Below are 16396 nucleotides of genomic sequence, written 5' to 3' on the forward strand. Positions count from 1 at the left end.
GCAAAGAATCATGGGCTCATAGAATTGTAGAGTTGGAAGAGACCATGCAGGGTCACTTAGTCAAACCCCCAGCAATACAGGAATATTTTGCCCATTGTGGGGCTTGAACCCCTGACTTGGAGATTAAGAGTCTTATGCTCTACTGTCAAATTTGGTCCATGTGGGGTAGGAAAGAGGAGGACCCGGCCTTCTGACAGGAGCCAGCTCTCCACCCTACCTTACAGCATTCTTAGAGATTGTTTTGCTTCTGAGACTTTATATTGTTAAGATTTTCCAATTTGCAACAACTTATTTACGCTTATTCCCCCAAGCCCCTAATTTTATCTCAATATTAGCAGAATATATTTCTCGTACATCTTGTCTTACCCTCTTTAAAATCTTAAGCAACTTCTCATCTATGGCTTCAGCATATTGCATTTATGCTTTTATAATATAGTGAACCCCTTCATGGATCACTGCCTTGCCGTGGCGAAGGGGCTTGAAGAACTCAGAGAAGCTATGAACTACGCCGAGCAGGGCACACAAGATGAACAGGTCATAGTGGAGAGTTTTGACCAAACGTGATCCACCTGGAGTAGGAATCGGCAAGCCACTCCAGTATCCCTGCCAAGAAAACTCCATGGACAAAGACAACAGGCATATAAAAGTTATGACACTGGAAGATGAGCCCCTCAGGTCGGAAGGTGTCCAACATGCTACTGGGGAAGAGCGGAGGACAAGTACAAGTAGATCCAGAGCTGATGAAGCGGCTGGGCCAAAGCCGAAAGGACGCTCAGTTGTGGATATGCATGGAAGCGAAAGGAAAGTCCAATGCTGTAAAGAAAAATATTGCATAGGAACCTGGAATGTAAGAACCATGAACCTGGGTAAGTTGGATGTGGTCAAAAATGAGATGGCAAGAATAAATATTGACATCCTGGGCATCAGTGAGCTAAAATGGACGGGAATGGGCGAATTCAGTTCGGATGACTACCATATCTACTACTGTGGGCAAGAAACCCGTAAGAGAAATGGAGTGGCCCTCATAGTCAACAAAAGAGTGGCGAAAGCTGTACTGGGATGCAGTCTCAAAAATGATAGAATGATCTCGATACGAATCCAAGGCAGACCTTTTAACATCACAGTAATCCAAGTTTATGCACCAACTACTGGTGCTGAAGAAACTGAAATTGACCAGTTCTATGAAGACTTACAAAACCTTATCGAAGTGACACCAAAGAAGGATGTTCTGCTCATTATAGGGGATTGGAATGCTAAAGTAGGGAATCAAGAGATAAAAGGAACAACTGGCAAGTTTGGCCTTGGAGATCAAAACGAAGCAGGGCAAAGGCTAATAGAGTTCTGTCAAGAGAACAAGCTGGTCATCACAAACACGCTTTTTCAACAACACAAGAGACGACTCTACACATGGACATCCCCAGATGGGCAACATCGAAATCAGATTGATTATATTCTCTGCAGCCAAAGATGGAGAAGCTCTATACAGTCAGCAAAAACAAGACCTGGAGCTGACTGTGGCTCAGATCATCAGCTCCTTATAGCAAAATTCAAGCTTAAACTGAAGAAAGTAGGAAAAACCACTGGACAGGTAAGATACAATCTAAACCAAATCCCTTATGAATACACAGTGGAAGTGAGGAACAGGTTTAAGGATTTAGATTTGCTGGACAGAGTGCCTGAAGAACTATGGATGGAGGCTCGCAACATTATACAGGAGGCAGCAACTAAAACCATCCCAATGAAAAAGAAATGCAAGAAAGCAAAGTGGCTGTCCAACGAGGCCTTACAAATAGCGGAGGAGAGAAGGCAAGCAAAATGCGAGGGAGATAGTGAAAGATACAGGAAATTGAATGCAGATTTCCAAAGAACAGCAAGGAGAGACAAGAAGGCCTTCTTAAACGAGCAATGCAAAGAAATAGAGGAAAGCAACAGAATGGGAAGAACCAGAGATCTGTTCAAGAAAATCGGAAATATGAAAGGAACATTTCGTACAAAGATTACCATAATAAAGGACAAAAGTGGTAAAGATCTAACTGAAGCAGAAGACATCAAGAAGAGGTGGCAAGAATACACAGAGGAATTATACCAGAAAGATATGGATGTCTCGTACACCCCAGGTAGTGTGGTTGCTGACCTTGAGCCAGACATCCTGGAGAGTGAAGTCAAATGGGCCTTAGAAAGCACTGCAAATAACAAGGCCAGTGGAAGTGATGGTATTCCAGCTGAACTGTTTAAAATTTTAAAAGATGATGCTGTTAAGGTGCTACACTCAATATGCCAGCAAGTTTGGAAAACTCAGCAGTGGCCAGAGGATTGGAGAAGATCAGTCTACATTCCAATCCCAAAGAAAGGCAGTGCCAAAGAATGCTCCAACTACCGCACAATTTCACTCATTTCACATGCTAGCAAGGTTATGCTTAAAATTCTACAAGGAAGGCTCAAGCAGTATGTGGACCGAGAACTCCCAGAAGTGCAAGCTGGATTTAGAAGAGGCAGAGGAACCAGAGACCAAATTGCAAACATGCGCTGGATTATGGAGAAAGCCAGAGAGTTCCAGAAAGACATCTACTTCTGCTTCATTGACTATGCAAAAGCCTTTGACTGTGTTGACCACAGCAAACTATGGCAAGTTCTTAAAGAAATGGGAGTGCCTGATCACCTCATCTGTCTCCTGCGAAATCTCTATGTGGGACAAGAAGCTACAGTTAGAACTGGATATGGAACAACTGATTGGTTCCAAATTGGGAAAGGAGTACGGCAAGGCTGTATATTGTCTCCCTGCTTATTTAACTTATATGCAGAATTCATCATGCGAAAGGCTGGGCTGGATGAATCCCAAGCCGGAATTAAGATTGCCGGAAGAAATATCAACAACCTCAGATATGCAGATGACACAACCTTGATGGCAGAAAGTGAAGAGGAATTAAAGAACCTTTTAATGAGGGTGAAAGAGGAGAGCGCAAAATATGGTCTGAAGCTCAACATCAAAAAAACGAAGATCATGGCCACTGGGCCCATCACCTCCTGGCAAATAGATGGGGAAGAAATGGAGGCAGTGAGAGATTTTACTTTCTTGGGCTCCATGATCACTGCAGATGGTGACAGCAGTTACGAAATTAAAAGACGCCTGCTCCTTGGGAGAAAGGCGATGGCAAACCTAGACAACATCTTAAAAAGCAGAGACATCACCTTGCCAACAAAGGTCCGTATAGTAAAAGCCATGGTTTTCCCAGTAGTGATGTATGGAAGTGAGAGCTGGACCATAAAGAAGGCTGATCGCCGAAGAATTGATGCTTTTGAATTATGGTGCTGGAGGAGACTCTTGAGAGTCCCATGGACTGCAAGAAGATCAAACCTCTCCATTCTGAAGGAAATCAGCCCTGAGTGCTCACTGGAAGGACAGATCGTGAAGCTGAGGCTCCAATACTTTGGCCACCTCATGAGAAGAGAGGACTCCCTGGAAAAGACCCTGATGTTGGGAAAGATGGAGGGCACAAGGAGAAGGGGACGACAGAGAATGAGATGGTTGGATGGTGTTCTTGAAGCTACTAGCATGAGTTTGATCAAACTGCGGGAGGCAGTGGAGGACAGAAGTGCCTGGCGTGCTCTGGTCCATGGGGTCACGAAGAGTCGGACATGACTAAACGACTAAACAACAACAACAATATAGTGAAGCATTCTTATTGCTTTTGCTCTTAAGTTAGCTGGAGTGGTGAGAGGGTGTTAGAAGGATAATAGCTTTCTTGTAGTTCGCTTTTTCATCTATGATTTCTTATTATGCCTTAAGTAGGTAATGCAACAGCTTCATGTTCCTTCTGTTTTTAATAGCCCCATTGTAATGGTTTCAAGCAGTATATGGTAATTGTTTTTATATTACTGTATATTTTGTATCATGCTTTCCCTTTAAAATGAATATTTGCAATCATTTACTATTTGTCAATTATATTAATACATTTTAAATTGGCTTTCCTTTTGGTGTGGTTCTGGCTCACCATATGCTCACTGGATTATCTTGGGTGACGTTAACTCTTGCCTTAACTCCTTCCCAGAAGAGAGCCATGACCCAAGATTCCCGCAAAAGATATGTGAGATCAGCCTGCAGAGGCCCACACCTTGGGCACCTGTCTTCATGCAGTCTAAAAATAGATAAGGGATGAATGTTTAAAATCTTGACTCAAATGAAGAAAGTACGAGTTGCACCTTCAAAAACAGAGAGTCACCGAGTCACTGTTTCATCTGCAGATTTGTATGCCTGTCACTGGCACCTCCAACTGCAGAAAGAAACTTGGCTCAACCCAACTGGGGGAAGGTCTGTGGAGATTCCTCATTTTTCGTTTGCTTAAAGGAGGACAGGCAAGAACACTGAGCCCATGCAAAGCAAAGCAAATCCATTGCAGTTTTCCCTTTTCATTTCTTAGAACAGTGAGAAAAGGCTGTTCTTTTAGAAAATGAGAAATGAAAGGTAAACGTCTCCTCTGCAAGCCACAAGGGCAAAGATTTCCTGGGAATCTGCCTACCTGACCCTGGAGACTCCTTCTGCCACCTGCCTGCAGTGGAAAAGACTTTTGAGGCAGAATCAGCAGCAGGCATCCCCATCTCCATGTTGGTGTTCAAGCTGTCCAAATATCAAGGGTGTCTTGGGGTGAAAGCCACTGACAGGGCAAGTGATAAACTTGGCTATTAAAGGATAATATATAATTTTGCTTTTTGATTGACGCTAAACCTGTCACTCATATAACAAGAGTTCTCGGAAATTCTCCCAAGGGCACCTCTCACTTGGAAAGCTTTTTATTTCTTTATCACAGGAGCAAGATGGGAGTCAAACTTGACAAAGCCGCTTGAGGGTGAATGAAGGCTTCCTCCTTCTTTCCTGGTTTGCCAACCATGAGCAGCCCAACATCAGTTTAGGGCAAAAGCATGTAGGGAGAAGGAAATGAATTATTAAACCTGGCGCATTTCCATTTAGAAGCTGTGAGGGCACCAGACAAATAACAGCCCAGTGCGGTGCCCCGGAGAACGCAGGCCTGGCCGCTCCCTTTGGACTCTTTTCGCCAAAAGAATTATAGCCAGTTTCAAACCCCCATTACTTAAAGACCATGAACTCTTTTGTGGCAGGCCTGGAAACCATGTGATGAGCACTTTCTCCAGGGCTGGAAAGAACAAATTGTTTCTTTAAGCTCTTTTTCTATATCTTACTGAGCCACCCATTATGCAGATAGTTATAAGTTGGTTAAAAAAGGAAAAAGAAATATATATTCAGAGTGCTGGTGTGCTTCTGGTATTCCCCCGCCCTTCTCCTCCTAAACTGAAGCCTTCTGCCTGGTGGTCTTTGTGTCTTGATGGCCTGATTTCCTGGACTGAAACTCTGGGCTGCTCCACAGGGAAAGACTGCGCTTCCCAGGACAGAGGCAGCTAATGAGAAGAGTCATTTCATCACCTCCGTGCTATTTTTACAAGTGCAGATCTGAATTCAATCTGGCATCTGGTTCTGAGCTCCCCTGAATCCACCAAGCAGGAATCTCAGATGGCAATTTGTAGAAAACTGTATTGGCAGATTCTGATTGAACACAACTGGTTTGCAGGAACAGCTCTAAACGAGTTAATTATGGTGCGGCTCATCTTTTTAATATTATGCAGCTGCTCTGCCTGGGAAAGGCTTCTTGCCCCTCTTGGAGCGTCTTGTATCTGGCCAGGCCTGCCTGGCAGGGAAGAAACAGGGCAATTCACCAGATGCTGCCTGTCCACAAACCTCAATGGACATATGGGGCGAGATGAGCAATTCTGGCTGTGCCTGCCTGCAGGCCGATGGATGGCCCCTTGGAAAGGGGTCCTCCTAAAACTGAGCCCAGGAGTTGGAGGCTGATTGGCATGGGAACGGTCCCAGGTATTATGGCCCAGAAGAAGAAGAAGAAGAAGAAGAAGAAGAAGAAGAAGAAGAAGAAGAAGAGTAGTAGTAGTAGTAGTAGTAGTAGTAGTTTGGATTTGATATCCCACTTTATCACTCCCCTTCAGGAGTCTCAAAGCGGCTAACATTCTCCTTTCCCTTCCTCCCCCACAACCAACACTCTGTGAGGTGAGTGGGGCTGAGAGACTTCAGAGAAGTGTGTCTAGCCCAAGGTCACCCAGCAGCTGCACGTGGAGGAGCGGGGAAGCGAACCCGGTTCACCAGATTACGAATCTACTGCTCTTAACCACTACACCACACTGGCTGGGCAGGTGACCAGATGGCAAACAAGTCTCTGCCTTGGCTTTTGGGATGCAGCACAGTGGCTTTGAAGGGCTCTGCCTTCTAGGCAATTTGCCTCTCTTGCCTACATCTCCAGACAAATTAAAGCTCAAGGACCTGTTTGTCTACATTGCTCTGCAAAGCATAAGCCAAAAACCAAATAAGCAGCAGCATCTACATCCCTTGAGATGGGCAAGGGAGGTGCCAAAGCACCCCCCTTCCCCTGACTTCCACTTCCTCAACCCTCATTGGAGTTACCAACTTCCTCCAAATTGTTCAAACCTATGAAATTTGCACTTTCTGAATCAAAACGTGAGCTGAAACGCAGCTGTCTTTTTAAATTTGCACTACTTGGAATTTTCCATTGCGGTTCTCCAGCCAAATGTGTGCAAAATGCATATTACAAGAGTAAAAATGCATATATTTCTAGAATTTGAGAAGCTGACAGAGGCCCTGGGGAGCTGCTTCCTGTGTTGGTGGGGCCAGATGCACCAAAGATCAGGCCTGGAATAATAAGGCAGCTCCTGACGTTCCTAACACAGGCAGGGCAGAAGATCTACTTTAAGTGGGAATCTATTTTTGGTGTGCGGAGAAAAAAATTCCCAGAGTGGATTTTATTTTTCTCATGGCTTTGTTTGTAGGTGGGGAACTGGAGCACCTAAATTTATGGGCGTTTCTTCTCTTTCTCTCTCACCCCCTCATCTGCCAGAATTCCCTCCCACCCCATTTTTAAAGGGAGAGGAGAGTAGGAGCAGCTGCCTCTGGGTCGGCTTCGCCCTTCTCAGCTCTAGTCGTGTTTTTCCTTTGATGTGTTTTAAATAAGAGAAACAACCAGATATTCAGCTCGGCCAGAAAAAAAGAAGTAAAATTTCCCAGCAATTCATTGCTAGTGGCCAATTTCACTCTGGGCAGCCAAGTGTTGAAAGCTGATGGTTTTAATATTTTTTCCTTTCATAATTTATTAGAATTCCTCCCCAGACGCAAAACAGCACAAAACAATGAAGCTGATTTTTCCTTTTTAATAACCCCGGTTAACGTATTTAATTTTGTAAAAGTTATGCCTCCTTCTGTCAATATCTTAGAAAGAGGTATTGACTGAGACTTTGGCTGTATGCATTATACTCAATTAGTTGGTTAGGAATCTTTAGTGGAGACCCTTAGAAATAAAGTCTGAATGATGCAGGTTGACCGGAAGGGCTGCTTCTCTAGAAGAAAACAGAGTAGTAACATGTGCACAACTAGGGCAGACTCTCACTAAGTATGTAGAGGCACAATAGCCACTCAAAAATGGAGACTTTGCAGTCAGTGAGAGAGGATGAACCGTGATGCACAGGCAGTTTCTGGCTGGGAGAGCAGGGGAAGGAATGAAAATGTTAGTTCTTGACCTGCTGCAAAACATACAAACTTCCCCAAAAGAATGAAGCGGAAGAGCAATGCTATCTTGTGCCCTGGAGAAATACCTCCTGTCTGAACAAGCCTTGCACTGACTGCCAGCGTAACTCTGCAAGGCCCCATCATACGCCACTTCTTCCTAAAACAGAAGTGTGGGGAAATCTGCAGTCAAAATGACAATTATATTTGCTAAATAAGCATATGAAGGGGTTAAGACTCACAGAATTCTCGATTAGAGAGGTCTGTGTCAGGTCACATACCCCTACATCCTGTTAATCTTTTCTTTGTCCTCCTTGCCTCAGTCACTCTCTTCCTTTCAGGCCAATGATATGAGCAGATGTGCATTCTTGGGCTTATATTTCCCTCACACATGTGGGACAGGAGGTTTAAATTTTAATTTACAGATTTAATGCGCAACCCATCTCCTCCGGAGAGGAGGAGCTCAGCTCAGCTGGTACCATGGTCCATCTGGCTGCTCTGGGAAGCCCACCAACAGGACACGACAGAGAGATGCCAAAGCCTTCTAGGGCATGGGTAGGCAACCTAAGGCCCGTGGGCCGGATCTGGCTCAATCGCCTTCTAAATCTGGCCTGCGGATGGTCTGGGAATCAGTGTGTTTTTACATGAGTATAGAATCATAGAATCATAGAATCCTAGAGTTGGAAGAGACCACAAGGGCCATCGAGTCCAACCCCCTGCCAAGCAGGAAACACCATCAGAGCACTCCTGACATATGGTTGTCAAGCCTCTGCTTAAAGACCTCCAAAGTAGGAGACTCCACCACACTCCTTGGCAGCAAATTCCACTGTCGAACAGCTCTTACTGTCAGGAAGCTCTTCCTAATGTTTAGGTGGAATCTTCTTTCTTGTAGTTTGGATCCATTGCTCCGTGTCCGCTTCTCTGGAGCAGCAGAAAACAACCTTTCTCCCTCCTCTATGTGACATCCTTTTATATATTTGAACATGGCTATCATATCACCCCTTAACCTCCTCTTCTCCAGGCTAAACATGCCCAGCTCCCTTAGCCGTTCCTCATAAAGCATCGTAGAATGTGTCCTTTTATTTAAAATGCATCTCTGGGTTATTTGTGGGGCATAGGAATTCGTTCATTTTTTATTTTTTTCCAGAATAAAGTCCGGTCCCCCACAAGGTCTGAGGGACAGTGGACTGGCCCCCTGCTGAAAAGGTTTGCTGATCCCTGTTCAAGGAGTTGGCTCTCCAGGGTTTCTGGCAAAAGATTCCAAGCCCTGCCTGGAGATGCTGCCCCAACAGGTTGAATCAGGGACATTCTGCATGCAAACCTTTCTGCCACTGAGCCATGGCCCTTCCCCAAAGGCAGCAACTGGGCTTCAAAGGCGCACTGCCTCTGAATGTGGAGGCTCTACGTAGCCACTCTGACAGCGACATGTTTACATAAAGCAGAACTTTGACAAATGGGAAGAGACTTTAACCCCTCCCTTCCCACCACTGTGCCTCCAGTCTCAAGACAAGAGTCATAAAATCATAGAAGAAGAAGAAGAAGGAGAAGAAGAAGAAGAAGAAGAAGAAGAAGAAGAAGAGTAGTAGTTTGGATTTGATATCCCGCCTTTCACTCCACTTCAGGAGTCTCAAAGCGGCTAACATTCTCCTTTCCCTTCCTCCCCCACAACAAACACTCTGTGAGGCGAGTGGGGGTGAGAGACTTCAGAGAAGTGTGACTGGCCCAAGGTCACCCAGCAGCTGCAGGTGGAGGAGCGGAGACGCGAACCCAGTTCCCCAGATTACGAGACTACCGCTCTTAACCACTACACCACACTAGAGCTGGGAGTCTTTCTCCTTTAAACTCTCACGCCCCTGCCTGTAAAAATCCACCACTGTGCCTCCAAGAACATCCGCTCTGCTCTCAGCCAACCCTTCCCCCTCCTTTAGAAGCCTTTTGCAAAGCCAGCAGTAGATGGAAAAGAGGCCCAAGTGGACCCATATTTCTCATGTTGTGGTCAGACCTGAGTCCTGGCCTGGCCAATACTAAGTTACAATATCTGGGAAACTCCTGCATCCCCATTTCCCCACCCAACTGGCTAGCTGTATGGCAGGCAGCCTGAATCAAAAAGACTAGCTGCAAAAGGGCAGGGCCATGGCTTCCCCAATTACAAACTAGCTGCAAGAAGTTTGTTTGGGTGGCCGGAAAAGGGCATTTTCTGTGGCAGCCCGTAAATTGTGAAACTCCCTGTGCACAGAGGTGCACCTGCTTGAAGACACATCTCTTTATCCTGGCCTTTGACACCTGAGATTCTTAGGACCTGCCTAACAGTTTCACTGTTTTTAATCTTCTCTTTTAAACCTTTGTAACTCTCGGTCCTTCGGGTAAAGGTTGGGTAAGAAATCACTGTAATGTGAAGCACTATAGCTTGCAATCCCTTCTGTTCACCCCATTTCGTTGCAATTATGTTTTTGCTTCTTTCGAAAAAACCTTACAAGTTGTTGATAACGCCTGAAAGAGCCCTTCAGATATCAAAACCATGTCCATTAAGGGCCCATTGGTAAGGCCTAGCTAGTTGTCAATGGCAACTTTCAGTTTTTGCTCCAGATGAATTTGGGCCAAATCCGCAACAAACATTTAAAGCCCTTTTATGCCACTTTAAGAGGGACGCGGGTGGCGCTGTGGGTTAAAGCCTCAGCGCCTAGGGCTTGCCGATTGAAAGGTCGGCGGTTCGAATCCCCGCGGCGGGGTGCGCTCCTGCTGCTCGGTCCCAGCGCCTGCCAACCTAGCAGTTCGAAAGCACCCTCGGGTGCAAGTAGATAAATAGGGACCGCTTACCAGCGGGAAGGTAAACGGCGTTCCGTGTGCTGCGCTGGCTCGCCAGAGCAGCGTTGTCACGCTGGCCACGTGACCCGGAAGTGTCTCCGGACAGCGCTGGCCCCTGGCCTCTTAAGTGAGATGGGCGCACAAACCCCAGAGTCTGTCAAGACTGGCCCGTTCGGGCAGGGGTACCTTTACCTTTACCTTTACCTTTACGCCACTTTAAACAGTCACAATTGACTATGTCCATCTGTGGGCAGAGAGACAATTGTCACCCTGGGCTCAGGGAGGCAGCCCACTGGATCCTCACAGCCAACAGCCTCCGGACTCAAATCCTGGCCACCTAAGAGGCTTTTGGGTGCCAGGAAGGGTGCCGAACTCCAGGCACCCCCCTTCTCTTCCTGCTCATGGCACTAGGGAGAGGCTAGTTAAAGATGCAGCGCCGCTTCCCTCTTACGTGGGGGATGCCTCATTAAGCAGAGCTTTGCTTCTCATTTGCAGCCAGCTTCTCGCTGGTCCCACTTGAGAGGTGAAGTGCATTTGTAGCAGCTGTGTTGCAGCTGAGCCGCAGTGTGGGGGCCAAAGCCACCTAGCCAAGGAAGAAGAGCAGCACTTAAAAATTAACGGGGGGGGGGGCAGGAGGAGTGATGACATTTCCCTGTATTTGGGCTCCACTGCACAGAGACTGCCATTTTTCCTGCCACTGCTACTGCTGCAGCCCTCACATCCTAAGCACAATGGATATTTTATCTCCTGGTAAAGAAGCCAGAAGGTGGTTTTTTGTTTTGTTTTGTTTTGTTTTACTATTCCGTGCCAGCGGTGTTGTTGCTGGTGGAGGGAATGCCTGTTTGCAAATGAGCATTTTCCAAACTGGTCCTGAAGGCCCTGAATGCAGATCCTGCTCCATTCATTAATTAGAGCAGGCATAGGCAACCTCGGCCCTCCAGATGTTTTGGGACTACAACTCCCATGATTCCTAGTGAACAGGACCAATGGTCAGGGATGATGAAAACTGTAGTCCCAAACATTTGGAGGGCTGAGGTTGCCTATGCCTGGATTAGAGGCTGTGTCTTCCTGTATCTTCCTTCTGTTTCAAGAGTCAGGACAGTGGAGGCAATCAAGGCCTATCAGGGTTCATTCACTGTCCCCACTGAAGTGATGAGCGAGGTGTGCAAGAGGATGCCTGCCTGTAAAGGGGGCGGGGTGGCGGCTAGCCATTCCTTAGGTCTGCGGGATGTATCATTCACTGTAGCAGGCAAATACAGCATTTCCTGTTTCCTAGGTGGACACACAGGGGAATGTTGCTCCAGACAGGGAAGACTTCCTGTCATACCTGCTCTGGAGCATCCTCCCCCTGTGTGTGGCCAGGCACAGTGGTGCCCCGCAAGACGAATGCCTCACAAGACGGAAAACTCGCTAGACGAAAGAGTTTTCCGTTTTGGAGGTGCTTCGCAAAACGAATCTCCTATGGGCTTGCTTTGCAAGACGAAAATGTCTTGCGAGTTCCTGCGGGTTCCCCCCCTTCCCCCCCTTTTCTAAGCCGCTAAGCTGCTTATCAGCTGATCCGATAAGCCGATAAGCCGCTAAAAGTCGCTAATAGCGCTAATCCTCTAATCCGTCAATGGGCTTGCTTCGCAAGACGAAAAAACCGCTAGACGAAGAGAATCACAGAACGGATTCTTTTCGTCTTGCGAGGCACCACTGTAGATGGGCGTGACCCTAGCAGACCCTATAAAAGGGCCAGTCACGCAGCCATCTTCCTTTCTTGCCTCTTTCACCTTTTTCCATTTTCATCTTTCTGACTTCTCTGATGGCTCTTGGCCAGCAACACATGGCTCATCCTTACAGAGGATGTAAGCGGCAAGGTAGAAAGTCCGAGGCCTAGCTCAGACTTCTTTTCTCTTTGACTGTAACTGTAACTACAAGACAAAGCCTGCCTTCAGGACAATACTGTGAACTGAATGTAAGTAAACTTTATCATTACTTTTAAAAGACAACTGTCGTGTCATTATTGTTTTTAAGAGGGAATTAAAGGGGAAATTTACAAGGAACAATCCAATCTGGACAAGCCAGACTGGACTGATCAACTTAAATGATTCTAACGAATCCATCAGCTTGCTTCCAGAAATGTGCAAGGGAATGTGCTCTGCTGCTAGCTCAGTAGCGTGAGTGAGGAAGGATAATATTTAATCAATATATCCTCTCCGCTACCCACAACATTCCCACAAGGTCCTCCTCTCAGGCCATGGAAGGCACAAGCACAGCGACGGTAAGCAAAACAGCCTGCAAGAAAGCTGCCGGTCTGACTGACGCACCCAGAAGCACCGCTGCCTTTGGAGGGTGAATATTATTGGAAACAAGTGCACTGTCAGCTTGTTTTAGGGAGGGCTGTGGTGACAGGCTGCTACTCCTCAAATTAACAGCAGCCTTTGCCTTGGGCACTGTAGTGCCGGGGAGACAAATGTTCTGCTGTCATTTTGGGATCTGCGGGGGGGCAGAAAGGGACTGCAAACTGGGGCCTGTGATAGGAAACTTGGCTGGCTTGATTGAATGAGGGCTCAATCCCACTCCACCCTCTTACCCAGGAGGGGAATGGGGACTTGAGCCGACCTCTGTCTAAAGATGCCGTACTGGTTTCTGTGTGGGGCATGCAACAATGAGAGGGAAATGCAACTCAGTTCACATTTAAAGGTGAATCTAGCTGCTCTGCGCTCCCCTTAACAGTGTGAAGACTGAAACGCTGCCATCGTCTGAAAGCCATATGGCTCTGAATTCTGCAATGCAGTTCTCCAACCAAATTATGCATTCAAAACACCATATACTAGGGGAAAGTGTGAACATTATAAGTAGTGAAAAACAGGATATGAAAATGCCTGATATTAAAGGAAATTGCTTGCAAATATAGGCAAATTTGCATCAAAATGTGTATATTAAGATACATGAACAGAAATGCTAATAGATTTTCAAGGGGACTTTAAAAATCACAAACTAAGGTGGAAATGAACTTAATACTTGAAAAATAAGAAACGTCATCTGACACTTTTACCCCTCTCTTGGTGTGGTTTGTCAAGCTTCCACCTTGTAGAGAGGCCATCCTTTCAAGGGCTGCAACCAGAATTAACCAAACAACTCTGCAGGGAGGGGCTACATATTAGGAACCTTGCTTTGGTGTCATGAGCAAAGACTGTCTGGGCAAAACTAGCCCATTCCTAAGAGTTCGAGGTGGGGTGGCTGGCTGGCTACTGGGGGGGGGGGCTTCTTGGTGTGTACAACACGCTCTGGAACAGGCATAGGCAAACTTGGCCCTCCAGATGTTTTGGGACTACAATTCCCATCATCCCTGACCACTGGTCCTGTTAGCTAGGGATGATGGGAGTTTGTAGTCCGAAAACATCTGGAGGGCCGAGTTTGCCTATGCCTGCTCTGGAAGGTGGGGGCTCATTTGGCACACCCTTTGCAATCTTTTCGGCACTCACAACCTTCTTATTTTCTCAGGTCTTTTTCTACCAATGGAGCTACTGACAGCTGACCGCATTATTGCCACGTTATTATCCAACTGCTGCATTTTAAGGATTTCCTTATTTTTATCTTGCCAACCACTGTTGGGTTGAAATAAACGACAGATGAATGACAAGTGTCATATGGGAGGCATCTGCCGAGCATGTCTCGGGGAGTCCCTTTTATTGAATATTACAGCATTGCCACATATGTGCTTGTTGCTGATTGGTTAACACAAATACAATGCAAGGGTTGCATATAGGCATTAATCATCAATAGATTAAAGGTTGGGAAAGGGAACACAGAATTGGACAGGAGTGAAAACCTCCTTATTAAACTATTACTAGTGATTGATATAGCAAGAACATAACTATTGCATCCCGTAGATGTGGTCAACCATGCATTAAGAACAGGTCAGGGTACAATGTTTCATGAACTCAATGTGAACTGAACATTCTAGGGTGAGGAAGGAGTGCTTCAGCTTAGAACGGTTTGCCAGAGTCATGTGCAGAAGCAAAACTTCCCATCAAACCACCCTACTAGAATTTATTGAAGGATGGCAAAGAAAGAAGAAAGTTCAACACTTTTAGCTGCCATTGCCTTCAAATGGCGATAAAGGCAGCCGTGTCTGGCTGGGAAAGTCAGCCATCAGACTGTCCATCCATTGCATAGATATGAAGAAAGCTTTTTCTTGCTGAATCAATTTCTGTTCTTGATGGTCTCCAGAGGAATATTTGTACTTACTTGATGGGCGGAGGGAGGGAAAAAAATCAATGAAAAGTAATAAGTATCAGAAGACCTTTGAAGTTTGGGAGATGGAGTGAGCAAAAAGCAATTCTGCCCCGGCGCTTCTGATGTACCCCTTTGGCTGCTCTTGCAACGCCTCAGTGGTGTGATTACAGGCTTCTGGCAGAGCCTTCCAATTAACCTGCTGGCCAAAGGGAGTCTCATTGCAGCCTGCTAGCACTCTGCGCGGAAGCGAGCTCTCAGGAGCTCTTGTGCTGTTCTTGGTGGCTGTGGAAGCGCTGTGCTTTGAGGTGGGGGCAGAGGACGTCCTGCCATTTTCATTCTAGAACTAGTCAGCCCACCCAGTGCTTGTCTTGGGAGTACAAGAGATGGGAGATTGACAGGCCTGTCCCACGTGGTCCTCTTTTAACGCACAGTTGTGGTTGGTGGATTCCACCCCGTGCAAATGAATGCAAGAGTCAAACCAAACCAGGGAATCTTCACATCGTGTTCACTAGAATCATAGAATAGAATCATAGAATCCTAGAGTTGGAAGAGACCACAAGGGCCATCGAGTCCAACCCCCTGCCAAGCAGGAAACACCATCAGAGCACTCCTGACATATGGTTGTCAAGCCTCTGCTTAAAGACCTCCAAAGTAGGAGACTCCACCACACTCCTTGGCAGCAAATTCCACTGTCGAACAGCTCTTACTGTCAGGAAGTTCTTCCTAATGTTTAGGTGGAATCTTCTTTTTCTTGTAGTTTGGATCCATTGCTCCGTGTCCGCTTCTCTGGAGCAGCAGAAAACAACCTTTCTCCCTCCTCTATGTGACATCCTTTTATATATTTGAACATGGCTATCATATCACCCCTTAACCTCCTCTTCTCCAGGCTAAACATGCCCAGCTCCCTTAGCCATTCCTCATAAGGCATCGTTTCCAGGCCTTTGACCATTTTGGTTGCCCTCCTCTGGACACATTCCAGTTTGTCAGTGTCCTTCTTGAACTGTGGTGCCCAGAACTGGACACAGTACTCCAGGTGAGGTCTGACCAGAGCAGAATACAGTGGCACTATTACTTCCCTTGATCTAGATGCTATACTCCTATTGATGCAGCCCAGAATTGCATTGGCTTTTTTAGCTGCCACGTCACACTGCTGGCTCATGTCAAGTTTGTGGTCAACCAAGACTCCTAGATCCTTTTCACATGTACTGCTCTCAAGCCAGGTGTCACCCATCTTGTATTTGTGCCTCTCATTTTTTTTTTGCCCAAGTGCAATACTTTACATTTCTCCCTGTTAAAATTCATATTGTTTGTTTTGGCCCAGTTCTCTAATCTGTCAAGGTCGTTTTGAAGTGTGAGCCTGTCCTCTGGGGTGTTAGCCACCCCTCCCAGTTTGGTGTCATCTGCAAATTTGATCAGGATGCCCTTGAGTCCATCATCCAAGTCGTTGATAAAGATGTTGAATAAGACCGGGCCCAAGACAGAACCCTGTGGCACCCCACTAGTCACTCTTCTCCAGGATGAAGAGGAACCATTGATGAGACCCTTTGGGTTCGGTCAGTCAGCCAGTTACAAATCCACTGAGTGGTAGCATAGTCAAGACCGCATTTTACCACCTTCTTTACAAGAATATCACGGGGCACCTTGTCAAATGCCTTGCTGAAATCAAGGTAGACTACATCCACTGCGTTCCCTTCATCTACCAGGCTTGTAATTCTGTCAAAAAACGAGATCAGGTTAGTCTGACATGACTTATTTTTCAGAAATCCATGC

This window comes from Podarcis vaucheri (genome assembly GCF_965113315.1).
Source record: "Podarcis vaucheri genome assembly, chromosome: 14".
Classification (NCBI taxonomy): Eukaryota; Metazoa; Chordata; class Lepidosauria; order Squamata; family Lacertidae; genus Podarcis; species Podarcis vaucheri.